The 27,824-nt window shown below is 35.8% G+C and overlaps 1 protein-coding gene and 1 pseudogene across 1 annotated transcript in view; both read right to left on the reverse strand.

The window, feature by feature from the left end:
- PREP (prolyl endopeptidase) overlaps positions 1–27,824 on the reverse strand; it is a 292,365-nt gene that overhangs the window by 207,809 nt on the left and 56,732 nt on the right. The gene's annotated exons all lie outside the window — the stretch shown is intronic.
- Positions 7,893–8,589, reverse strand: LOC119251496 (glutathione S-transferase Mu 5-like; annotated as a pseudogene).

The following is a 27,824-nucleotide window of genomic DNA, read 5'->3' on the forward strand; positions in this document are numbered from 1 at the left end:
TTGTCCAAGTAGCAAGCAAAGCATGGAGGCCATGGGGATAAACAGCTTCCAGGTGATAATAGGCAGCTCTGTATTGTCTGATAGCAGATACTACCAACATTCACCAAAGGAGCAGTACAAGACCATGGTATCTTTACCCCTTAATTCCCTTAAGGACACATAAGTCACACATCACCCTCCATATACTTTAACTCTCTCAAGGGGTATGGCATTCTCTGAGGGTTCAAGCATTTTATCAACATAAGACACTATTATTCACTTTTGTGAAATTAGCAAATTATATTCCTGTGAAATTACATTGAAAACTTAATTAACTTTATCCACAAAGCAGTTAGCATTGTGAGTAAACTATATATTTTAATTATAGCAAAATTATAGAACTACATTTTCTCAGCACATCTGTATATATAATATCATTACATTTGTATATTCTTTATTTGGACCTGTTAAAATTCCATTTAATTACAGTCAAATCTATCCAGTCTAATTTATTATAAATTTAAAATATTGATTGGAATATAAAACTAAAAATATAGAGAAAATTACATTTTCATTGTTTCAGTACACATGACTCTAGTTGGGGATTGAGAATGCAAGTTTTATACCTCATCTAGACTGTCTGTTAAGCAATTAGTTGTTTGATTCTTTGGCATGGTCCAGAGATCTGACTTCAGCAAACCTTTGAAGTGATTCTATAAGTTTGGCAGGAGAAATGCTAGGGGCGTATAATTATTAGAATTATTTTTTTCAATTTGTATTTTTTTCACTTGAAATTTCACTTGTACTCTGTTAGCATCTATCTTAAATGCCATCTCTTTTTAAAAAAATACTTTCTCTAAAAATGATGTTGCTTTGAAAATGTGTTAAAAATATCCCCAAATTTAATGTGATTCATTGCAAATATAATATTAAATTCACCACAAGCTATAAAGAATAAATGAACAAAATTGAAGCTCCAGATAACGGAAATGAGTTAACTGAAGACAAAGAAGATAGCTCCTGTTTCCTTTAGGAAGAGATCTGACAAGCATTTCTTATCCCCTTTCAGTACATGTTTGTTTAATTTTTAGATTAGCTCTAAAAATTTATTTCTACCTCTGCATTCCTGTTACCACTTACAGTTAAGATTTTATCATCTCTTGCCTGTATTCTTACGAAGTCAAAAATAAGGAAGCAGAGGGAAAAAAATCACTAATTGGAGGTTAACTATGCACTGGCATCTCATTATCTAGGGAAAGGAATAAGACACAGCCCCTGTCCTAAAAGAATTCACACTCAAAAAGGAGACAGACGCACACATAAGTACATTAAAATATGATTAGAACAAAGGCAGTAATACATGAGACATTAGCATTGAGGAAGAAATGATTAATTTCCGTGTAGAAAATGCTTTCCAGAAATCACTTCTGAGTTAGCAGTGAAGGGAGTGAGGCAAGGCTTTCCAGGAAGAAGGAAAAGTAGATTTCTGGCCTGCTGTGGAAAATCTGGCTTCTGCTTGCCTTCTCTCCTTTTCACATGCACGGACTCAGGCACTGTTATGCCCTGGGAACATTCCATGTAGTTTCATGCCTTTATACTTCTCTGTGTTTGTTCCCTTCATCTCCCACCTTTATCCTGTAAGTGATGATAGCTAGGGAAGATTTCCGAGCAAAATGAAACACAATGAAACTTGGGTTTAGTGGTTCTGTTGAGTCTTAGTTAAAGGAGGAAAAAATGCAATTAAAGAAACCAGTTACAATGCTACTGTCTAATAGTTAATCAAACTCTAACAGAGTAGTAGTAGTTCTGCCTTAATCTAGGGCAGAATGGATATGAAATATTAATTGACTCAACAGTACTTGAGTGAGAGCAACAGGGAGGAGATATTGGGTGGAATGAGAGGAATCCATGCCTCCTCTTAGGTTTCCACCTTGAGACATTGGGTATTTGGCATTGAGACTGGCCAACGTAGGGAATATGAGATGAGCTCACACAGTGGTGATGGTGGGGTTTAATTACATCTTGGATATAAGTGTCATGTGAATCTTTTGAGTAGAGATGACAGCAAGTAGCTAAAGTTGAGGCTTTCAGTAAAGACAGAGTATCATCAAATAGGGGATGGTTAAAATAAAGAGAATGCATTTAAAAAAATAGAGAAAATATGGGTAAAACTCATGAGTGACTTCTAAGGGGATGAACTCACTGGGATCACAGCAATTACAGAGTCTTTTCTCAGAGTAACCCAACTGAACGGAATGCTATAGTCCCCAAAATAAAATGGATATCAATTTTTCCAACCTGAGGTCACTAAGAATGACCCATCAAGGATAAGGAAGGTCCACCTTCTCAGATGGAGGCTCTTTTTAATCCTAAAAGTAGGATTATCTTCATGCAAGAAACCTTCCTGGACATGCCATCTGAAAACATGATTGGTAAATAGTTTAATGAATAACGTATTTTCCTCTCCAAATTATTACATAAGATAACCAATTATGAAAATATTTTAGAAGGAAGAATGCACATGACATAGTAACAAATGTGAAAAAAAAAATATATTCTTAGTGTGGTAGATGAGGCCCAGAAAACTGCCTGTATCCCTCCAGTTACTATTTTAGATGGGAATATAATGATTTGCCAACACATTAATGCAGTTGGCAGGAAGACAGTATCTTAAAATAGTAAAGAGGGATATATCTAGCAACTGTAGTGAATAAAATATGACTTTTAGGATCACTCAATATTTATTCTGAAAAGCACATAGTAAAGCCTTAAATTCTTGTTAAATTAATGACTTAACAGTACTCCAGTAGGGATTGGGGTCAAAATAAGGGGGTTGTAATTATATGGGGAATATAAAATTAAATTTAAATAAATAAAAGAAAAAAAATACGTTAAACAAACAAACAACAACAACAAAAACACAGTACTCCACGCAATCTTCTAACCTTCATTTGCTTTCCAAATAAAGTCCCCTTTTAGAAAGAAATGGTGACTATTGGACTTGGCTATATATCTGCTGTTAGGGATATCCCCCTCATGTATCTGGCACATGGTAGGTGCTCAGTAAAATATTTTGGGAGGAAAAATGGTTGGAAAGAGAAGGAAAGATTAAATAAATTACTAATCTTCATACTTACTTGCTGTCAAGACCGGCTGTGTGAGTGGTATGTCTTAAAGCAATGGTTCTTGACTTTGGCTGTGTATGAATCATGGAAAAGCTTAGAAATACAAACTCTATTCAACAAACTCTACCCCAGATCCACTGATTCAGAATTTCAGGAGGTGACATCAGGCTATTTATAAATTTTTAAATCTCTGCTTATGATTGATTTTGTTGCACAACTTGGGTTAAGAATTGCAATCCTTAGATCTGATCGATCCTGGATACATTAATTAGTGAAGTTCCAGGTCTGTAGAATTAAGAGATCAGATCTTGAATGCAAAGTATCCTTAGTAACGTGCAGGACAGCATAAGGCTCCTTTAATCAACTTGCTGGGTCTTGTCTTGACTGTGGCAAAGTCATGATTGCCCACATTTTGCTGAAAAAATATAACCTCAAGCTACCGAGTAAGTGGGGGTAGAAATTTGGCTAGATTCTTAACTAATGATGTCTGAGGAATCAACCTAAACTATTTTTCTCCAGCAATGTTAATCTGGAAAGGGTTCTTATATTCTTGCTGTTATTATTTCTTAAAAAATCTTTCAGCTCCTACACAATTACTAGGTTAAGTAGCTAAACACATTTTATATTAAACACTAAGCACCTAATAATTGTTTATAAAGCTGTAAGTGCTTGATTGTATTTTATTCTCCAATGATCAATCATAATATTCAGGTTTTATTGTTACTATCAAAGGAAAACTCTTACACTACTCTGGGGAAAAATACCAGCAAATCATCCCTTCACCTGCTCAGTTATCTGAAAATAACCTTGCAAGGAATTCCCCTGTTTCCAAATTGAAAGCTATCATTGCCTGTGGAAGAAGACAAGGACTGTGAACTAGACAAGGCTATGGCTGGGGAAGTGACATATTGTCACACTCATTTCCAACTCTTTGCTCCAAATAAAATATCTTCCTGCCACCTTGGAAAGTGTGCTGAGTGGGGAAGAAGAAAATCTGTACTGACATGTTATCAATGATCACCTATGTTTCTGAGGGCCAAGCAATCTCTAAACACCTGACATTAGTTTGACCCATGTAATATTTTCTCTCCTAAAATGGTTCACTCTTACTTTACAATGGAATAATATAAATAGGTTACCCATGGGTTAAAAAAAATAAGGTTTTACTGCAATATGTATCAGGAAATATCTTTCTTTTCATAGGTTTGCTTCCTTTGTATGGTAATAGCCCTGTCTAGATACAAGAACGCAATCAGTGCTTTTATGATGGAAAATCAGTCAACTGGAAATCCTTCCTTACTTCAGAAGATAAATGTTGCATTCATGTGCTGCCATTGTTGATTTTTCCAAATTCAGGTTATCTTTTTGATGGAAAAACACTGGGTTTAGTTTGAATACACTGTTCATATATGTCACTGGAAATGAGGTTGGAAGGGAAAGGCTCTTAGATCACTGTAAGGAGCATGAAGTTGCCTTTGACAAGAAAGAAAGACATGGGAATAGCTAGTCTCAAGAACAATCTTCCAAAGAAGTGTGGTTCATAGCCCCAAGGGAAAAATACCCTTTTGAACTCAAGGACACAATGCTTTAGAATCTTACATACATTGATGCCTGGGAAAACCTATGGGCAAATGCTGCCTTCTTCTGTGATAGACCAATCTACACCTAAAAACATACTTTTCATCTATAAAGGAAACATTCCATTTCATTAAATAACCTGGAAGAAAAAAAGGTAGTTTTCAGCAAATATTTATAAAATGCCAAATGAAAACTTACAAAGTATTTTTTATACATTCCTTTTTTATGATGACTTGATGCTTGAAGTGATTAAGATTTCTGGGCATAGCTGATAATGATCAATAAGACAAATTCAGAAGAAGAAAGTCATCACTACGGACACATACACACAACTACATTACATTTCATACACATACATATGTATGTTCTTTCACTAAGAAGATAAGTGATCAATATTTATTGAATAGTTCCTATATTTAGGACTTTCCTTAAAAATCTGAGGTAGTGGTGGATCCATCAGGGTTTCATTAGGGAACTGGATGGCTCATTAAAAAAAGATTTAACTGACACTAGTTTAAAGAAAGGATTATTTATAGTGGGGTAATTAAGAGTAAGGAAATGAACAGGAATAGGGAAATACAAAAGGACTAGAAATGGCAGGAAGCTATCACCATCACTCCCTTGAATGAACAAGGTACGTCATATAACCAGATGATCTGAAGGAAGCCCCCCACGCCAATGAAAAGCTGTATAGTTGCAGAGAAATATGGTGAGTCAAGGAAGGAGCAGTGATAGAATAGGAGGGATACTCCACCTTTCTGTTCCCATATTGTCTGTTACTGATGCTGTCCATTTGTCCAGACTATCTGGAAAGCAGAGTGCAAGAAAATAGATGGTATAGCCCAAAAGACTACACGTTTAGGTTCTAGAGTAAAGCAGAGAATAGACTAGGAAGGTAAATGGAGAATAACCACCTCAATGAGGGAACACACATTACAGAAGAGTTACATCAAATCTCCAGAGGACAATCCATGTGGATAGCACAGGAGAGCACAGTCTAGCCATATTGTGGAGGTTGGCATACACTCCTTCAAATCCATGACCTACCAGTCACTGCTGTATTTGTGACCTTGTCAGGTTACTGAAATTATGTGCCACAGTTTCATTCAGATGCAAATTATAGTGTTTACTGGAGTTTATTCTATGAAACTGTCATGACTTTTATGAGACAACAGATATTAATCTGTTGGCTTGGTTCCTGGCACATAGTACGTATTCAATCAGTCATTACACGGTAAGCTATCATTACCACAACCATCATCAATAGAAGAGTTTAGTAGAAAAATGTAACAATGATTACTGGGGTCATAGGAAGTTGGATAGAGTTTGGAAAGAAAGGAAAAAGAGGAAGGAATTCTGGAGAGGTTTAATGGGAAGGCGTGACATGAACATATTAGGAGACAGGAATTACAGGATACTTTGATGGAGAATGAGAAGATGGCCCACTGATGGTGGCCCTTGAATGTCAAGTCTAAAGTTTGGTTTTCATCTTGTGTATTGTGGCAAACAAACAGAAATATTTACAACAAATGACAAGAGTAGTGTTTTCAGAATGTGAGATAATATGTGTTTATAATAGTAGTGTGTATACAATGGGGCAACATTTAGGATAAACTTTGGTAAGGGAACAGTGAATTATCAAATTCTTTGAAAAAAACAGAGAAAATTAATATAAGTAAGATCAATGATTATGGCTATTGGTTATTTTAAGTACATTTACCCATTTATCCTCCTAATAGTTACTGGAACCTTTTTATTTTTCTTGGTCCTGGCTGTTGCATCCATTAAAATTTCAATCAGCTTCTGCACTCAGTGATTCTAGTCTTATAAATATCTGACTACTAGTTTCTTGCCACTTAAATTTTTAAACAGACTACTTTTCTGTTTAAATAAGGACTTTCAATAATAAGCATATCATACTTCAATGTACCTACTCTTCACAACAAATCTATGAAAAAATTTTATTATTATTACCATTTTACAGGTGAGAAAGCTAAGACCCAAGACATTTAAATATCTTAGCCAATACATACAATCAATAAGAATTTATAGGAGAATTCAGGTTGTATACAGGTTTCTGTGCTACATGTTTCCCAAGAAAGATACCTGCAGAGTACACAGCTTCAGTTATTAAAGTTTGATCTTGATGATCAAATTTGCTTGTACTACATTACATTTTATCTCGGTATATTATTTTTATATTTTTCAAAGTTCTTTACTACATACACAGTTGTCATTCATGATCACATCTATTTCTCATCATAATAAAATAAATTTTGTTAACTAATTTGTTCAATGTCTCCAACTATTAGGTAGCACAGTTAAGATTTAAATGCCAACTTTCAAATTCCAAATTCTATATTCTTCCCACTAGACAAAAGATATTTAAGAGCAAAAACTTAAAGTGGTATTTACTTATATAATAATCTTTTACAATATACAGGTGTCTCTGAGAACATCCTGGGCACTAATGTAAAGGAAAAAATAATCTCTGCCCTAAAGGTACTCATTACTGAGAAAGGAAACAAAAAAATATATGTAGAATGAGAAGATGATCATGCTGTCAGTACAGTTACTGGGTGAGCACTGAGGAAAGGTCCTCTCAGCCAGGGGTGGGAGGAGATGGTCATTCTGTTGGTTCAACACTGAAGTGGAAAGGAAAATTTACAAGTGACAGATTACTTGAATTTTTTTAAACATTTATTTATTTATGCATAGAAGAATGGGGTGTAGCCAAATGTGCAGGGGATGAGAGGATTCACCAGAGACAGAGTGGGGAGCAGAACAGATGGATCTACTGAAATACACTGCTGAGGGGAGCAGTGGGCGAGAGGTCTGCTCTGCCTTGAGGGTTAGCTCCCTGGCCAGGGATCAAACTCAGGCCACAGGGGTGATAGCATGAGAATGCTGAGACTTAACTCCTATGCCACCAAGAAGGCCCAGAATTTTGAATACATGTGGCAAAACAGACTGCTTTTGCAAGGATTTGGAGTCGTTAAGCACACAGCATTGGGGATGAGTATGAAGTCTGACTAGAGGAGCACAGAGAAGAAGAGACTGAAGAGTAAATCCAGGATCTGATGGCCCAGCGACAGGAACTGGGACTTCAGCCTTATGTAGGTACACAGATTTGTATTTCTACAGTCTTAATTTATTTTTTAGCTAAGTACTCTTTAGTGAAAAGAACATAGAAGACAGAGGACAAGCACCCTAGGGATAAGACAGAGCAACAAGCAATGCAAGTCTGCCTCCTGCTTGGTGTAGTCTCCTTTTACTCCACTGAGCCAGCTTGTTGATGGGCAACGTGGGGAAGTGGTCAACTGCATGAAGGCTGTTATTTTCTCCAAAGCATCAAAATATCACATGAAAGCCCTTAGCTTTGTAATTTCATCCAGGCACTTGGGAACAAAGATATGATTCTGATCCAAGATATCACAAGTATACAACCACAAAGGTGAGCTTTTCCCCACAAACCAGAAACAAGGAGAGTCATTTCAGTTGCCTGGGCAGCTGTTCCAAGTACTGAGGCTTCAATTTTTCATGGTCAGACTAATAGCAGAGTAGTATCAGAGGCATGTGGAAATCTACTATTTGGTTCTCCATGATGTCCACTCCAACCTTTTCTTCTTCAGTCTTACCATGTGTTTTGTGCATGCCATGTAGGGTAACATGCTATTGATCTGGGTGATGTGGTTTTTACCATCCATGAGATAGGGCAGCTGAGGAAAGTCCAATCAAGCTTGAGCTTCACATCCAGCCATTGGCTTCTGTCATGGTCAGGAGCTTCCCCGCATGTGTACTGTTCCTCCTAAGAGGATGTACTGATGAACTCCAGGAGCATGCGGATAGCCTTTGCCAGTCTGTGACTATCCCAGTCATCCAGAACCACTGCTGATATGGACGGCATGGTAATGCTGCATCCATGTCTTCTAGGATTCTCAATAAACTCACTTTGGATACAGGCTGGAGGATTAATTGGAGAGGACTGGAATGAAAGTTTTGGCCATGTCGTAGGTGGCTTCTGGCAATAGTCACTAGAGAATTTCATTGAGATGTGCAGATTCGTAGAAGGATTGATGGATTCAAGAATGAGAAAGAGGGAGACTCATCAGGGCTTTGGGACTCTATGGATGGGAGGCAAGGAGAAGCATACTAGAATTATACTAGATTTTTTGACTTGGATAATTGTGGAGTTTAATGGAAATAGAAAATAGGGTGATGGGCTAGATGAAGGGTCACAAGGAAATGCACAAGCTCTGTGTGAGGTGTCTGTGAGAACCCACAAGGAGATGTCTTATAGGAAGTAAAACAGATGCATTTGGAGGCAGAAAGTAGTCTGGGCTGCTGATAAAGATTTAAAAGTCAGAAACACACCATTGGTGCTTAGCAATAATAATAGTTACAAATAGTGGGTGACTACCAGGTGTTAGGCATTATTTTTATCTGGTTACATCAAATGTTTTATTGCCTCATTTAATTACCATGAGGAAATTTTATGAAGAACATTAATTTCCCTATTTGACACAAAAGGAAACTGAGGCTCAGAGTTATGAAATTTGTATGGAAGTCATGAGGGTACATGAATTAGGGAGATTATATAGAAAATATGAGAAGAAACAGAGAATGGAGAATGTATTGGTGGTTGCCAGACATGGTAGGGGGAGTGGGTGAATTGGAAGTGGGTAAAAAAGTACAAACTTTCAGTTATAAAATAAACCTTGGGGCATGTAATGTGCATCATAGTGATACTCTATTGTATGATACTCTATTGTATATTTGAAAGTTGCTTAGAAGGTAGATCTTAAAATATCTCATCACGAGAAAAATGTTGTAACGGAGTGTGGTGATGGATGTTAACAAGACTTATTGTGGAGATCATTTTGCAATATATAAATATACTGAATCTTGTACATGTGATACTAAGACTATATCAGTAAAAAACAGGAGATATAGCAACAAACAGTTGCTGGGATGGATGTTATTGAATGCCTATTATATGCAAGGTGATATTCTAGTTCTTTTGCCCAATTTTTGATTGGGTTATTTGTTTTGTTTGTGTAAATTTTTATGAGTTCTTTCTATATATTGTCAGATGCACAGTATGCAAATATTTTCTTCCATTCAGTAAGGTGTCTTTTCATTCTAGTTATGATTTCTTTTGCCGTACAGAAGCTTTTAAGATTGATGTAGTCCCAGTTGTTTATGTTCTGTTTCTTTGCTGTTGGGGACAAATCCCTAAAGACATCACTAAAGCTTTTATCATGAAATGTTCTGTCTATGTTTTCTTCTATGTATTTTATGTTTTCAGGTTTTACATCCAAGTCTTTGATCTATTTTGAGTTGATTTTGGTGTATGGTATGAGGTTCTAGTCTAAAGGTGCTATTCTAAGTGTTAGTGATTTTCTTTAGAATTGAATTGAATAGGTCGTTTATGTTAAAAAAATCCCCAGTTTTGGAAAAAATGCAAATATTCTGCTAATTATAATGTTCAATTAATGCATATACAGAATTCAAAATGGAAACTTGTGTTTACTCATCACAGATTATTGGTAGGATTTTGAAGAGCAGGATATTAGACAAGTAATGCCAAGTTATTTTATCAGGAAAAGAAAGAGATTTTTTGATCTAAGATACATGTGAAAGCTCTTTGGGTTTAAAATAGCAGAGGGTGGGGCAGCTCTCCTGCCGCCTGTGCCTGTGAAAGCATTCTTCATCTTTCTCTCCCTTTTATAATAAACCTGCCCTTTGGATTAAAAAAATAGCAGATGGTGATACAGGGGCCAGAGTTTGTACATTGTCTCTATTCTCCATTAACTACATAAACCACTTAATTAACACTCAGTAGGAAGTTAATGTGAAGAGTGAGATAATCCTGTGACAATACATTGTTTGGCATAAGGCAAACACACGGGGGATAGATAACATTAGAACCTAACTCTGAATCACATGTAGTCTTGCATGGTAGTAAATACAGATTTCTTAATTTCCAGTAACAGTGGGTAACATTTACTGAGGGCCCACCACATGCCAGAGTATAGTTGTCCTTCGTATCCGCAGGGGATTGGTTTCAGACTCATTGTAGGTACCAAAATCCATGGATGTTCAAGTTCCTTACATAAAATGACATGAGATTTACATATAACCTATGCTTACTCTTCTGTATACTTTAAATCATCTCTAGATTACTTATAGTACTGAATAAAATGCAAATGCTTTGTAAATAACTGTTATACTGTATTTTTAGGGAATAATGACAGGAAAAAAGGTCTGTCCATGTTCACTATAGATACAACAATTGTAGGTCAAACTACATAGTATGTATTTTCAATCTGCACACAGTTGAATGTGAGAATGTGAGAGCCTGGGATAAGTAGGGCTGACTGAGTCAAGAATGTAAAAAACTTTGTATTTTTCTCTCTAATTATTGCTGGTCCTTGACCTCATATCAATTTTATAAGATTGTCATTTTTATCATAAGAATTGAGTCCTATGAGGATTCAATATATGGAATCTAAAGAAATATACATCCTAAGCAGGCAGATCATGGAAAGACCTTTGCAATTTTAACTGACATTTGTCTATTATGCCCTTATCTTATGTTTAGCAAAAGGACTCTGAATATGTGCGTTGTTATTCTCATCTTTTTTTTTTTTCATCTTCCTCCCTATAATCCTCATCATTCTCAAAATATGAATGACTGTAGGATAGAACAAGGCTGAATCAAAAACAGGAGCAAAACAGAGTTAAATTTTTTATAGACTTAGGGCCTAAGAAGCTTAAAAAATGAGATTGTCCATTTGTCTGTGTCAATAAGAAGTGTAATGTTGTGTAACTACATATGAGAAAAGTATGATAAAATACAGCAGCTGAGGTGAAAAGTGAATTTAGAGGAAATGAGTGTTTACTTAGCTAGCGAAACTGTCACCTCTGCTAGTGAATTAGTACACAAGATTTCATGGAAGAGGGAGAATTTCAGGAAATGTATGATAATTTCACATTTACTATATGAATCACTGTGCCTGGTTTCCAGAGGATTTGTATGCAAATAATAGACAAGAATTTTTTTTTTTAAATGACGGACATTTGTGGTTTCCTCAGGGTATTAAGTCAACACTTTGGGGTTTCCATAATGTTCACTTAAATGAATTATCTGGATTATAATATTACAAAACCAATATATGAAATAAAATATTTCTGGTCAAATATAAAACAATTAAATTTCAGTGTTGGTGACATTTCTATTAAACAGTGTGAGTTTCCTTTGTCTCTTATTCAGTAGAGAAAATGGTTTAGATGGATTGTATTATCAAGGGAAATATTATCCATGAATGTAATTAAGATGGTTAGCTTTTCTTAGAGACGGTGCATTTCCTCTAAATTGCTAAAAGGACTTTGCAAATATTAACAACCTACAAAACAAAGTATGTGATGCCTTTAACATTTCTATTAGAAATAAAATTAATTTTCAATGTTCATATACAGTTAAAACTATAATTGGTCACATCTTACCACATCTAGCTTGATATTTTAGTTTTTAAATCTTTAGCTACTTATTTTGGTATTAATTTTACACAGCTTAGTGAATTTTCCTATATTAGATTAGGAGGAGAAAATAAGACTTGAAAATGCAACCCAAAGCAATAAAGTAATGAAATATTTTCTTGGACTCATATTTAACCATTGTGATTATAAAGTTGTTTCTCTTATATATATTTAAGTGAAGCTATAAATATGGCCATATATTTTCCTCATATGATCCCATAAAATATTAAGTATAATAACAGCAGCAATTATAATTATTTTTTATCATCATTTATATTCTTATCTGGAGATCAACTTCCAGCAAACGCCTTTTACAGAAGAGAAAACAACAAATTAACCTATTAGGATAATGTTTATGCTTTTTGGTTCATTGCAAATATTTGTTTGCTTTAACTGAAATGCTAACTTCATTTTTAATAATGTGCTTAAATTTCATAAATATAAATTAATTTCATTCTTTGCAGCTTCTGGCAGGAACTCACTGAATAAATTCAGACTTAATTGTTATAATTATAGCAAAGGATCTTTCTTAAAGTTAATTATTATCCTCCATAATATATCTATACCAGATCCTAATTACTAACAATTCTTGATTTTTCTAATACATTTGTCTTTATTGGTCATTACCTTCAAATAATAGATTCAAAGAGAATGAACAACAAATTTATTATTCATCTGTACTAGGAATAATAGTGCCTAATTATTTCAGCATTTTTTTATTTCTGAATCTCAGATATTTTCTAATTTAATTGATTGCGCTTCATAATTTTTCAGCAAGTGGGAGACAAAACTAATATTCTGAAGAATATTATGAATGAATTAATGATAGATCATAGTTTCTTGGGTACATTTTCTATTTAGATATATTGACTGAAACACTGAGTGAGAATGATTTGAAGAGTTTTCCCAGGACCTTAAAATCTAACAAAACATGACATCCAAAGGCCCTCAGAGCCATTTCAAGGCAGCAGCTATACCCACATGCACTCTTCAGAATGACATACGTGATTACCAGGATAATGTTTTGGGTTATGGTAGATAAGATCATTCCAATTCCCCAAAAATATTTACCCCCAAAGGGCTGTTCTGAGGAATTGCAATGACAGGATCCATTCTGCACAAAGGATAGGGAGTGGTGTCACAGAGAGATCATGATCCCTTCTTCCTGGGAAAATTACCTAGTGTTAAAACGAAAGACAGTAACCATGTCACAGCTTGCATGCACTGTCATCAGAGTTTCCAACTAAGAAATACTTGGCTTCCAGACAACTGAATGAGACAGAGACTGTAAGTGCACTCTCTGAATGGTTTCTCTGAAGGACTTTACATCCACATCCTTTCCAATAATTTATGTTTAAAAATTTGTGGCAGTATACTTTTGGAATAAAAGGAAATCTGTCAATATTTGTTCCCATCATATAAAATTTTCTCTTAAGTAACTGTAAAAAAAAAAAAACTGATTATCTCCATATTTGGTAATGGTGATAGTGGTAGAAGTACTGTTCATCAATGATTTTACATTCTTCTGAACTAAGCAGACTGGAGGAGCAATGAGGAAAGAGAACATTACCCCATTATATAAACCAAAGAACCAAAGATTTTAAATTCATTTACATCACATTGGAACATTCCATTACAACAACTAATCTATTAAAATGACTATGCAACAGAAAAAATGAACAGGTAAATAAAATGAAAGGAGAATATAACAGAAATTTAAAATTTTGCAATACAAAAGAAAGTTATCAAAAAGAATAAGTAGGTAAAACGGCAGCTTGCTGAAGTTTGTATGTGTGCTAATTTGGCCTATGTGGTCATTGGAATTTGATTCCAGAAAAATATCTTATTGCACCAATTGTTAAGCAACCTCTAAAACCCAGCCTGCGTGCATAAAATCCACCATTTTCTCCACTTTCAACCTAGAAAAGGTTCTGAAGAATGGTTGAAGCTCAATGAAATATTGAAATTTTGCCCCCAAACTTGCAACTGAAAAAATTGTTTAGTTTGATGGAGATGTATCTCAGGTAATGCAGAGCCTTTTTCATTTACCCTATGTGTCATACATATTAAGAGAATGTTTATCTGGGTTTGCTGCATTGTTATCTATCTGGTTAATCCACAGTGCCCATTTTTCCAGATATCAAGCCCTTGGGTGATTCTTTTCTAATATTAGCAATTTGGTTAGCTGCACCTTTAACTTACCTTAACATGACACTCTTGTTCTGCCTGTAATATGTTTATAATTTGTCTATTTCTGCTCTAGAGTGTAAGATTCCTCAGGACAGCACTTTGGAGGAAAAATCACATCCTCACATTCTCTCTAGAAATCAAGAGCAAGCTTGATACATGGAGGATTCTCAAAATATACAGAAGTATGAATTCTGAAAATCATAAAGTGGAGTAGTACCATTTGTTATTAAGGTTATTTTTAAAGATTAATAACTAATGTTACTGAATATTGAAAAGTCAGAACAAAAATGTCATATGATGTAAGCTTATAATAGTGTGGAAAATCAGCAAAGAAAGCATAGGCTAATACATTTTTTTTATACCAAAATGTGTCATAGTGTGAATTCATGTCCTTAGGAAGAATAGATTTGTCATGGGAACCCAGAAGTGGTGGTGCATGTGTTTTGAATGATTGTTATCATCTCTGATGTGAGAAGGGTTTTGTTATGAGAAGAATAAGTGCCAATTCGAGGACATTAGTCTGGACAAACTGTTCTGTGGGGATAGACTCAAATCTGAATACTAAAAAATCAATAATTTTAAAAGGACAACACATGATGACACCATGCAGAATTGCAACACTGGAGATTTGGAGCAGCACTACTATTACGGAAACGCGACAGTCTTAGTTTGGTTCTAGATTTGAATCCCAGCTTTATTCCTTAATTGCTTGAATTTGTAAAAGGCAGTAAGTTAATTTTGAAAAACCGCTATAACTTCTTCATTTGTAAAGTGGGCAAATTAGTACCTATCCTGTAGAGAAACAAAAGCAAAATATACAGACTGGACACATAGTCTACCTCCCACAAATACTATATTACTATTGATATTTTACTTCAGTTTACCTGTCCTGTTGTTTATAATTACAGATTCAGGCACATATCTTGTGTTCTTTTTTGAACCTCGGTGTGAGAAGTTAAACTGATACTATTCTGACTAGAAGGACTGTTAGAAGACTTAATGTTATTAAGGCATCCTATTAGCATAGTCATAACCATACATTTAGTGTTAATATTTTCATGGGAAAATATTTTTCAAACCCAAAAAACACAGGCTGAAAATTGGCTATGACAAAGGCCTTTGGTCCCAAGGAAGTGGCCACATTGTCATTATGGGTTTATTTACTGCTCATTCCTTTTCTGGGAACACAGATAACTTACCATTACAAATTAAAGGAAAACCACATTTAACAGTGCTTTTCAAAATAATTCAAAAGACTAGTCTTTAGTTTGCATGAAACATAACCAAAATAACATATATCAGTAACTCCCTAGACATCAAAGTTCTATCCAGTAACTAGTTATCTTGTTTGTTCTGTTAGGAATCTTGCCTGTTTTGTTTTCACTAGTCATCCTGGCTTTTTTTATTTTTTTGTCTTTCTTATTTTAGCTAATGGATGAAAGATATTGCTCCTCCTGTGTTTGTAGTGATTGTGAATATTTTTTTTTAAAACTAATCTGTTTATTGATTTTGCTTTTATAGAAATTCTAGAAAATACTATTTTGAAAGGATTGTGAATCTTGTCTAGCAAATGTGCTTAGGTATAAAACAAAAAACTTGGCATTCTGTCTGAGGCACATTATAAGACTCTCTGGGCCCGTGTCTGAAGGCCACATTGAAATCTTTAGGGAGATAAAGCTCAGAATTGTAAAATTTGATCTTAGATAAGTCCTTCTCCTGAATGCCAGCTCAACCCTGACTAGTGAACCTGCTATGCCATAACAAGAAACTCACCTAACTTTTATTTTTTTCTTTAAAAAAAAACAAAGGCAATGAAAATAATGACCCCTGTCCATGCAACTTTATTATTTAAGAGAGTGCACACCCAATATTTCATTTCCCTATTCCATCTCCTTAGGCATAGGGAAAACAAGGATTATTTCCACCCAATCTTTTATAGATGAGGTTTTATGATTTGTTCAATTGCCACCACAAAATTCAAGAGACAAAAATTAAGTCTGAATCCCTTCTGAGTTGATTCTTGAATGCTCTCCCATAATGATCAGTAGTTTATAATGTTAATTCCACCAAATACTAGCCTTACGTTATGTACAGGATAGAAAGTTCCATTGTCAAAGAAAGCAGACAATTGTGCTAAAGAAATTTCAGCCACCTGTTACATTCACATAAAGTCCATTCACTGAGTGTGGCAGCAAGTGTTGTCAACAAGAAAGCAGAAGGAAAATATCCTATATTCACTATACTTACTTGACCAGCATTATCTACAAGTTAGAGCAGATGTACACATTTGGGGGAGGCTGGCTTCTAGCATGCTTATTGAAGAGCATAGATGTTTAATAGTTTGAAATTCTGGGCCTCCCTGGTGGCGCAGTGGTTGAGCGCTGGGCTGCAAAGCTGTCCGCAGTCTCTGCAGCGCCGGTTCAATCCCCGGCCACCGGCGAGGGTCCCACATGGTGTGCAGACCTCTCCTGCTATGTCCGCTGCTCCCCTTAGCAGTGTACTTCGTCAGTCTGCCTTTCTGCTCCCCGATCTGGCTCTGGTAGATTCTCTTACCCTCCTGCGCTTCTGACTATACCCAGTGCTTACATAAATAAATAAATCTTTAAAAAAAAATAATTTGAAATTCTGACTTAGGTCCTAGCTCACTCCTCAACTACTGGTTACCATATTTCTCCTCAAATCTCCCTGACAGTGGAAAAGGACAAGACAGTGACCCCATGGTCCAAGTGCCCCAATAAATTCACACCTTCATAGTCAAAGGCCCAAGAACACGGAGAAATTTGTTTTAATTTTTAAAATACTATGCTTTTGGAGAAAACAATCTACAGTTTTGAGCATGTGTATCATTTAAGACATTGTGTTGCCTTACACTTCAATGGAGAAGTTAAAATAAGGCATCCCTTATGTTTTTGAGTTGTATTGGATATGTCTGGGGAGGTTTTTTAGGGCATTTTGTAAAAGGGAGATGGATGTCACCATCTGGAAATAATAATGTTTTGGGGAAAAATTAAAGAAATATTATTTTGTGTTATGTGTACTCATTCTCAGGAGACCTATACAGGAAAACAAAAAAGAAAACCTTCCCACCATTGGTGAAGCAAATGAAAGGTTCTGTTTTCACTGACTTACAAAATAATCCCCAAATATTTAGCAACAATATTTTTATTTTTCTCATTTAAGAGGCGTCATCAGGATAAAAGACTGAATTTACAAGTGGAAAATAGCCACATATACAATTTCAACCATCCAAATTGAAAACTGGTAGCATCCCACATTTTTAATTAATAACATTGCTGCCAGTCACACTACCTCATATGGGATTAATGCTAGTGAATGTGCTATAATCTCATTCCAAATAGGACTGCCAACTAGAGAAAAGATGGCAGAGACAGCTGGCAGTAGATATGTTTATGTAGCTATGGTTCTTACCTAAGATATTTGGAAAACACCGCTGAAGAAAAGAAAACAGAGCTATACGGCTATATCCATATCCTGTAGGTTGAGGCTCAACCTAAAGAAACAGACACTCCCAACAGTAGTTAGAAATAATTTCAGCTACTCAATTGGGCACTGAGGCAGTCTTGGATTTGAACCCCACTCCTGCCATTTATGAGCTATGTGACCTTCAGCATGTTTCTGAAGCTTTCCCTAAGTCTCAGTTGCTTATTTGTAAGATGGAGATAATCATGTCTAATTCTCTGTCTAATTCATCTGTTCTCTTCACCTGCAACCAAATGTGGTTAGGATGAAGGGAGACTGATAACTTGAGAAAGTTTCTGTAAAACGGATATCTACTGTATATGGGTAAGGAGTCAAATAAGCATGCTTGCTAGAAATGCTTTTCAGAAACAGTGCAGTGTGTCGTCTCTCTAGACTATTCTATTTTTTTGTTTTGTTTTGTTTTGTTTTGGTGGGACCCTCTCCGGTGGCTGGGGATCAAACTGGCGCTGCAGCCTCGCAACCCAGCGCTCAACCGCTGCGCCACCAGGGGAGGCCCTAGACTATTCTCTCTATTGCCACAAAGATTGCCTAACAAGAATGAGCAAAAAGGATCTGCACCCTAGTTCTGAGTTTTTGACATTTACAGATTTACTTGCTATTCCTAGCGGAATTGCTGAAAAATAAAACAAAATGTTCTTTAGATTGAAAAAGAAAGGGAATACAAAGGTTGACAAAATCTGATTGGATAAGATAGGGGAAATAACTTGTAATATTCAAGAGAGAGAAATTTAGCTCAAACAAGAATGAACTATTTTGTTCAATGAATAGTATATATGATACTTGCTCTCCTCAAAAGAGAATTTTGACTGAAATATAAATCTTCCCAAATAATTAACTAAATTCATGACTAACAGATCCATAATGAACTTCTGAAAGAAATCAGAATGCTTATGGTTTACCTAGAATCTTTTGAGATCACGATGATGGGAAAGCACTGCCCGCAAATCATCTTTGACCCATAATAGTATTGATTTTGTTATTTTTAAATTTAAAGGCTCTTATTTGGAGGAGGATTTAGGCTCTTTTATTTTTAAAATAATTTTTGGGGACAACACTGATTTTTTAACATTATATAAGATTCAGGTGATCACTGAATCACTACATGTGGTCACCACCTAGTATCTAATTTTTACCTGTCACCATACAATTGTCCCCCTTTACCCAATTCCCAAGCCCCTTCCCTTCTGGTAACCACTAAGACTAATGTCATCTCTGTATCTGAGTTTGTTTTCATTTAGTTTTGTTTGCTCATTTCCTTAGTTTCTCTGTGAGTGATATCATACACTATTAAGTCATTCTCCATCTGACATTTAGCATAATAGCTTCAAATTCCATCGATGTTGTTACAAATGGCAATATTTCATTTTTTATGGTTGTGTAGTATTCCTGTGTGTGTGTGTGTGTGTGTGTGTGTGCATTTTAAAAATCTATTCACCTGTTGGTGAATATTTAGGTTGTTTCCATATCTTGGCTATTGTAAATAATGCTGTTATGAGGTCCGTTTTCAATTGTTGCTTTGTTGCTGTGTAAGATAAGCAGGTTATCAGGATGGCAATCTTATTTTTGCTAAATTTTGGGCCATCTAATGCCCTTCTACTCTCTGTATACATGCTGGGTTGAAGATAGTTATTCAAGTTCCTGGAGACTGCTGATCTCAGCCAAGAAATTGTAACTCAGCTTCTTACTCATCAAGCCAGGACTAGTGAGAAAAAATGTATGACAAATATGTTGTGTTTCCATGCTTGAAGATCATAGCGGCAGGGAGCAATTTATTTGTCATTTGCATATTTATTTACTGAGTTTATCCTAATTTTCAAGAAATTTCATAGAGAGCAGAGACACCTGAAGTTTAGAAAAGAGACAATGAACACTGCTGCTTAAGAACAAAGAGGTAGGATAAATTACATTGCTCTTGAAGATTTCTGAACTGCTTTAAAGTATCTGTTTTCTCAAAAAAAAAATGCTGGCATTTTCCTTGGACTAACTTTATCACTATGAATAACAATCGTTCTTTTTTTGGTTATAGTACACTCTTGACTGAATAGTAAACACCGGCTTTTAAGATGGAAACCACCATGGCAATACACATGAGTGGTATTTCTCATGCAATTGGTTCTGTACTTTGATGCCCTTGAAAGCAAGCCTGGGAAAGTGCTCAGGCGATTGTTCACTCCTCTACTCTATTTATATACAGCTATTGAAAGTTAGAGGCTTTCTCTGGGGCTTGGCCTCTTTAATTAGAGTGCAAAACACAATTCCCATTAAGATGCCACTTGAAGCAAGGAAACCCTATTCATATCCTGTGAGCCAATGTGGATTTTTCCACTCATGCCCATTTGAATGTCTCAGTTCCTGAACGCAAAAATGGGGGTGTCAGGGTTTAGTGTTTCCAGGATTTGGGATGGGGGAATCCTGTGTGCGCTGTCTCATGAGTTGAGGGAATTTATCTATTCTGAGAAACTCATATTATTTATCCCTACAATAATTACTCATTTCTAATTTGAGAAAGAGTCATTTGGGAGGCAAGACTCTTGCTGCAGTGATTCATTTCTTTCTTTCATGGGGATTAAGTGCACTACTGGACAAAGTACAATGTGTGTTGCATCATTTTACACTACAAATGAGAGCAATATGAGATATTAAGGAATGGACACTTTCCAAAGTCTAATTCTGCTTTCTTTCAACAGTGGGATTAACTTTAAGGGTGTTCTTTTTTTCCTGTCTTTTTTCCTTAAGTATCTTTAATTTTAATGTCATGTACCAGGAGCTGTCAGAAATGGAACCAATACAGAAAACATGTGGTAAAACCTCCTGTTTCTAATCCAACAGAGGACCCTTAAGTGGTGGTCCTTTAAGGCTTGCCTTTATATGAATTGTGGGAACAAGGCTCAGGGACAGGGACTGACCTTAAGTGAAGAAGCTCAGACCATCTGTGTGCAAGAACACACCCCACACCAGGTAGAATCCAAACATGCAAGTGACAGAGGTAAATGGGCAGGGGGTAGGGGTGTGTGTGTGTGTGTGTGTGTGCGCGCAAAACAGAATGATTGAAAATTAGACAAGTTGTGGAAAAATAATATAGAAAACAAGAAAATGTGATGATGTAAAAACAAAGGTATAGAATTAGAAGACAAATGCCTTCAATGAGTATAATTTTTTTTCCTAGAGCTTAATATACTTTACATGCCCTTTCCCTTAGTATCAAAATATCACAGCGTGTTAAATGCACAAAATTATGCTCCTCTTATGACTAATACCAACTTGAATTGATTTAGGAAGAGGAAATCATTTAGAAGTGGTGGTGGTTGGGTAAATATTAAGAGATAAAGGCTATTGTCTTGGTCCTATCAGTAGACAAGTCACCTTATCATCCTGGCCTCAATTCCTCCATCTTTAAAATGGGTTTATAGATTCTAAAGTTCCTTCCATTGTGAAATAATCAAAATAAGACAATTTTTGAAAGAGCATTTTTGGCCTTTGTTCATATAAAAATGAATGTTCACCCATACTATATATTCACTTTAATTTCTCTGTATTTCCTTCAGAAGATAACTGTAAAAGATTCTGTTTTTAAAAAATTCAAGCCTCCATTTAAAAGTTAAGATCTTTTCAAAATTAAGTAAACAGAAGTATTTGGATTTACAAATTGATAATATTGCTGTTATTTAATGTTTTCATTATTTGTCTCTAAAAGTTTTCATTTATTACTAATTCCTTTGAATTACTGTACTTTTTGTTCTTTAAAGACAATTTTTTATCTCTCGTTGAGTTACCAAGGGAAGGAAGGGTAGAAGTAAAGGAGGGAGGGAGGAAAGGAGAGAGGGAAGAAGACAGGAGGAAAGGAAAGAACTATTGAAAATTTTAGGATCTCTATTGTTAGTATTTTACATGCCAACATCATTCTATCATTCTTAAGCTAGAGCAATAAAGCAAATGATAATGTTTCTTTTGGGATGTGTGTATTTATTTACTCCAAAACATAAACACATGGACTTGTATGTTTAAAAACCTCTCTTTCTTTTCGTAAAGGCAGTGCTTCAGGCAAATCTACACTTCTTGTTTCTGCTTCCTCACCTCTAATTAACTCCTCACCCTATCTGCAAGCTGACTTCTGATCCCTCCTTACCACTGGAATAGTCCTTGCCAAGGTTACCCAATGGACATGTCTCACTCATTTTCTACAGCAATTAACTCTATCAACATGTTTTCCTTCTCAAAATTCTCTCCACCCTAAGATTCCATGACACCAATCTTTCCTGTTTTTTATTTTATCTACTTTTTGGTCATCTATTAGAAGTTCTCTTTGTCTGCTTAATCCTTAAATAGCTATGTTTACCAGGTCTGTGTCCTCAACCCGCTTTCCCCCTAACACGCTATTGCACAGTGATTTACCTTACACAATTTTTAAAAATCTCAAATCTAGATCTCTTCTCTGAAGCTACCTTTGGGAATTCTCCACCCTCAGGCATCTTACCAGCAAATGTTCAAAATCCAACTCTATCTTCCATTAAAGCCTACTTCTCTTTCTGCAATTCCTGTGTGAATAAATGCCAGGCCACCCATTGCTTAATCTGGAAGCATCCTCTCATTCCTCATTTCTGATCAATTACCCAGCCCATCCCTACCTCTGTGTTTCCATTGTTAAGGTTCAGCACTTGGTTATTTCTCACTTGAGTTAATGCAAATGGCTCCTATTTGTATCACTGATTCTACTCTTTTCTTTTTTGTGTGTGGTCAATTTTTTTCACATGCAACCAGAAATATTTTTCTGAAGAAAATATCTAATAATGTTATCCCATCCCATTCACTCTCAAGGCTTGAAAGCTTTCTGTTTAACTTCATGTTCAAATCTAAGCTCTGTCCTGATTTTAGTAGCTCATTATCTCTTGTTTGTTGTCTTTCCAGATTGTCTTACAACACACACCCTCTACTTGGCCAACCTGTACTAAATGGTCTCATGGACCAGCCATGCTCTTTCAACAATTTTTTAAAATGACCTTGGAGTGTCTCTTCTCTTCAGCTGTAGCAGTGTGTATTAGGATTACCTTACTTGACAATGAGCTACTGAAGGAAAAACCTGGCTCTCACCCCTCTCTCTCCCAGGCTCCCAGTCATTCTGAATCAAGCAAAACTTATTACATGAACTGAAATCTGGATTTTACATTTCAGCTTGCTTGGAAAAGTTATTTCAAATTTGCTATACATGATCAAAGAATGCTGTATTTCCACTTCTGCTCATAGTTTTCTTAAGTTATATACTTACACTTTGTTTTTTCTGATAGAAAAAAAATTACATTTTCATTTTTCCCAGGTCAAATTCATACCAGATATATTTAAGTCATCTTTAATGCTCACCTACAAGGATCCCAAATGGTAACTGTGAATTGTTCTGACATTTTTCTTTACTATTTAGGCCTGATAAGACATAAAATCTTAGGTGCTTGGTAGCCACTAAGGAAAAGCCAAATTCTAACTTGTCAAATAAAATGAAAAGTCTACTTGCAGCTTTTCTTCCAAGAGAATTTTATTTTATGGATAACAAACAAAACTTACTATCCTGCTCTCTTACTCACCTGTCCCCCACTTTCTCTGTGAGCTCCAAAGGGAGGGTACCATGCCTGTATTTTGAGACCATGTCTCTAGCACCAAACCTTACCTGTTGTTGGCTCTTAATAAACACTTTTAATTAATGTTGAAATATATAGTTTTTCCTTTATGTACTGTCTAGTAAAAGCCCAAATCTACACACATACAAGACAGAGTTCATCTGCCAACGATGAAAGGAAATGTCACAAAAAATTGCATGGAGCTTACTCTTTAGCATGAAATGCCAAAGAGAAATTTGTTTTTAATTTTTCCCCCAATTTCACCTCATTCTTGACTCTTATGCACAACTTGTTCAAAGTTTCGTAATTCAAAGTAACCTTTTGGTCAGCTATAGCTGATCTGCTAAATGAATCTGGGATGTTTAGTACTGATTAAACTTGGCAAGTATCCCGGTGGGAAACAAGACACAAAAAAGTGAATTTCCATTTCTAAGCACAGATCAGGGAAGCAAAGGAAGACTTTTAAAGAATTAGTCCACCTATAACAACACGGACATGGGCTCAGAAGAAGAATCTATTAACTCAAATAGATCTTTGAACAATAAACTTTCCCATGAATATAAGCTTTCTTTCTGCAGTTTCTTCTTAAGTGACCATTCCTCAGGAAGTTGTACCACTTCAAGGAATGCCCATAATAGCCTCAATATTCTTCATTTAATATCATTTAAGCTAGCCATTGTCTTCAGATTCATGGTTGTTAAAAAAGAAGAGTCTTTTCAAAGTACGTGCATCTGGTTAGGAGAGAATAGGATAAACCCAGAGTTACAAAAAATGACATTGTGATTCAGCGCAAGGAAAGCCAGAATCTGTAAGCCCTGGGTTTTCCCTGGTGTGGGACCCTGGCATTCAAGTCCTGACCTAGAGATGGGCATTACAAACAATGAATGAGGCATCCTGTTAGGTGGCAATGCTCAGAATGGCTAAAATAGATTCCATATTTCTGGGAAGTGTCACTCCATTTTGTAATAAAGCTGGAATGAGGTCCCAACTGAGATGTTGTCCATGAAGAAAAACATGGATTTTCCATGTTTCCAAATGCAGGAAGAAAACAAACCAGAAAACTGTTTATAAAAAACAAATCCAATGAAAAGGGGGCTCTGTCAACAATAAACATTTATTTTTGTCTGTGTGTTTAGTATGGGAAAAGAACACATTAAAGTTGGCCAAACATGGTAAGAATCTGTAGATCCCTGAATGTCATGTTGAGAATGTTCTCTAGCTGATTTTTTTCTATTTTCTTTCCAAATGGTGTAACAGTAGGCAGACAGAAAAAAAATGGGGACAAACTAAAATAGCATTAAAAGTAGCACACTTATTGTGCAATTTATGTGCTTCGCTCCCTTTTTTGTTGTCTAAATTCTGTCTCATCTCAAAATTCAACTCCTCTTCGATTCAAGTAGATGGCACCTCCAGCATTCTGTGCTCCTGGGAAAAAACCCACATTCTACTTGTGTGACTCATGATGTCCTTTCCCTTTGATCTCCATACAGCCATCCTTACCTATCTCTCTAACACTCAGAGTGAGTCCTTATCAATGGAATCTAATATAATTTTCTTGAGTAACTGTCCTTTTCATTTTTTAGTTTGTGAGCATGTGATCATACTGACTGCTACAAATTATACTAATCCTTACATTGAATGTAGAAATGTTCATTGATATCTTTAATATAGTGATTTTTTTCTATCTCATTCTTTTATTCCCCATACAATTGCAACCCCCTTATTTTGACCCCAATCCCTCCTTTCCCCGCTCCCCCACCCCCATAGTGTGTCTCTGGGTCATAGTTGTTTGTTAATTTTGATTTTTTCTTTCTTATAGTTATTCTTTTTCCTGGTCCCTTATTTAGGTTTTCTAGATTCCTGCTATGAGTGAGACTATCCGGTGTTTTTCTTTTTCTTTCTGGCTTATTTCGCTGAGCATGATCCCTTCCAGCTCCATCCATGTTGCTGCAAACTGCATGAGTTTATCTTTTTTGAATGCTGAGTAATATTCCATGGTGTATATGCACTACATCTTCTTGATCCAGTCATCTTTTTTTGGGTATTTGGGTTGTTTCCAAGGCTTAGCTATTGTAAATAGTGCTGCTATGAACATAGGGGTGCAGGTGCTCTTTGGAATTGATGTTTCTGTGTCCTTTGGGTAAATATCCAGGAGTGGAATTGCTGGATCATATGGAAGCTCTATCTTTAGTAGGTTGAAGAATCTCCACACAGCTTTCCATAGTGGATGGACCAGTTTGCACTCCCACCAACAGTGCAGGAGAGTTCCTTTTTCTCCACATCCTCGCCAACATTTGTTGTTGCTAGTTTTAATATGTGCCATTCTCACTGCTGTCAGTTGGTATCTCACTGTAGTTTTGATTTGCATTTCCCTGATTGCAAGTGATGTTGAACATTTTTTCATATGCCTGTTGGCCATTTGTATTTCCTCTTCAGAGAAGTTTCTTTTTAGCTCTTCTGCCCATTTTTTGACTGGATTATTTTCTTTGTTTTTGTTGAGTCTCATCAGCTCTTTGTAGATTTTTGTGATCAGTCCTTTATCATTAGTGTTGTGTGCAAAAATGTTCTCCCAGTTGGTGGGGTTTCTCTTTCTTTTTGTTATTGTCTCTTTTGCTGTGCAGAAGCTCTTTAATTTGATGTAGTCCCAGCTGTTGATCTTTGCCTTCACTATCACTGCTTTGGGTTATGTGTCTGTAAAGATGTCTTTGATGTGAATATCACGTAGTGTTTCGCCTATATTTCCTTCTATGTATTTTATGGTTTCAGGTCTTATGTCTAGTTCTTTAATCCATTTTGAGTTGGTTTTTGTGCATGGTGTGAGGTAGTAGTCAAGTTTCATTCTTTTGCATGTAGCGACCCAGTTTTCCCAGCACCATTTATTGAACAAACTTTCTTTGCTCCAGTGCATATTCTTTGCTCCTTTGTCGAAGATTAGTTGACCATAAATCTGTGGGTTTATTTCTGGGTTTTCTATTCTATTTCATTGGTCTGTGTGTCTGTTCTGGTTCCAATACCACACAGTTTTGATTATTACGGCTTTGTAGTATAGTCTGAAATCTAGGAGAGTGATGCCTCCATTCCCTTCTTTTTTTTTTTCAGGAGGGTTTTGGCTATTTGGGATTTTTTGGGCTCCATATGAATTTCATCATTATTTTTTCTATTTCTTTGAAGAATGACATTGAAATTTTGATTGGAATAGCATTGAATCTGTAGATTGCTTTTGGTAGGATGGCCATTTTAATAATGTTAATTCTTCCGATCCATGAGCAGAGGATGTCTTTCCATTTCTTTGTGTCTACTTCTATTTCCTTTAACAGTGTTTTACAGTTTTCTTTGTATAGGTCCTTAACTTCTTTCGTTGGTTTATTCCCAAGTATTTGATATTTGATTTTTTTGTTTCAATAATAAAAGGAATGTTTTTCTTGATTTCTTCTTCTTCAGATTTATTGTTTGTGTATAGGAAGGATACTGATTTTTGTGCATTTTGTATCCTGCCACTTTACTAAACTGATTGATTAGTTTAATTAGTTTTCCTGTGGAGTTTTTGGGGTTCTCTATGTGTATTATCATATCGTCCACAAATAGTGATAGTATGACTTCTTCCTTGCCTATCTGGATTCCTTGTATGTCTTTCTCTTGTCTTATTACTCTGGCTAGGACTTCCAGCATTATGTTGAAAAGCAGTGGTGAGAGTGGACATCCTTGTCTTGTTCCAGATCTTAATGGGAATGCTTTCAGCTTTTCACCATTGAGAATGATATTGGCTGTGGCTTGTCATAGATGGCCTTTATGATATTGAGGTATGTTCCTTGTATCCTGAGAATTTCAAGGGCCTTTATCATAAATGGGTGTTGCACTTTGTCAAAAGCTTTCTTGGCCTGTATTGATATTATCATATGGTTTTTATATTTCCTTTTGTTGATGTGTTGGATAACATTGATTGATTTTCGGATGTTGAACCATCCTTGTGTCTCTGGAATAAATCCTACTTGGTCGTGGTGAATTATCTTATAGATGCATTGTCGGATTCTGTTGGCAAGGATTTTGTTGAGGATTTTTGCATCAGTGTTCATTAGGGAGATTGGCCTGTAATTTTCTTTTTTTGTGCCGTCTTTGTTGGGTTTTGGTATTAGTGTAATGTTGGCTTCATAGAACGTATTTGGTAGTATTCCCTCTTTTCCAATTTTTTGAAAGAGTTTGTGTAGGATAGTCACTAATTCACTGCTGAACGTTTAGTAGAATTCATTTGTGAAGCCGTCTGGGCCTGGGCTTCTGTTTTTGGGGAGTGCTTTGATTACTGCTT

Source organism: Talpa occidentalis, unplaced genomic scaffold (assembly GCF_014898055.3).
Source record: "Talpa occidentalis isolate TD23 unplaced genomic scaffold, MPIMG_talOcc4v2.1 talOcc4.2, whole genome shotgun sequence".
Lineage (NCBI taxonomy): Eukaryota > Metazoa > Chordata > Mammalia > Eulipotyphla > Talpidae > Talpa > Talpa occidentalis.